Here is a 933-nt window from a genome sequence, read left to right as displayed (position 1 = left end):
GAAACAAAAAATGTGTAACCCACACCATAAAACTAGTAAATTGATGGAAAATTTGGTAAATTAATGATGGAGTTGTAAATTACAAGAAAAAAGTGTACAGAAAACAGAATCTTGAAAAAAGGACTTAAAATTTGTAAATTAACATTAAGTGTAAAATGAAACAAAAAATGTGTAAACCACACATAAAACCAGTAAATTGATGGAAAAGTGGGTAAATTAATGATGGAGTTGTAAATTAGAAGAAAAGAGTGTAAACAAATCAAAAACTTGGAAAAATGACTTAGAAGTTGTAAATTAACATTAAGTGTGAAATGAAACACACAATGTGTAAATCACACATAAAACTAGTAAATTAATGGAAAAAGGAATAAATTAATGATGGAGTTGTAATTTGCAAGAAGAACTTGTAAACAAAACAAAAACTTATAAAAATGACATAGAACTTGTAAATTGACATTAAGTGTGAAATGAAACAAAAAATGTATAAATCACACATAAAACTAGTAAATTGATGGAAAAAAAAGATAAATTAATAATGAACTTGTAAATAAGAAGAAAAAACTGTAAAGAAAATAAAAACTTGGAAAAATGACTTAAACCTGTAAATCCACCTTAAATGTAAAATGAAACAAAAAATGTGTAAACCACACATAAAAGTAGTAAATTGATGGTGACACAACCTAAAAGTAATTTTTAACTCCCAAGTATAAGAGTGTCTTATTGTATTATAACTCGGTGAGTCCGAGGTCGATCCACAGAGAAAAGATTTAATTAGTTTATTTTATTTTATCTAAAAATTAAAATTAAAACTTAAATATAAACAACTTAATTTAAATGAAATTATGGAATTGAACTAGTTAGGGTTATGGATCCCCTCTTAGAAATAAATAAAACTTAATAAATTCTTTTTGCCAATTTTTTTTAGATTTATTA

This window comes from Citrus clementina, unplaced genomic scaffold (genome assembly GCF_000493195.1).
Source record: "Citrus clementina cultivar Clemenules unplaced genomic scaffold, Citrus_clementina_v1.0 scaffold_4, whole genome shotgun sequence".
Lineage (NCBI taxonomy): Eukaryota > Viridiplantae > Streptophyta > Magnoliopsida > Sapindales > Rutaceae > Citrus > Citrus x clementina.
This window is presented reverse-complemented; position numbering follows the sequence as displayed.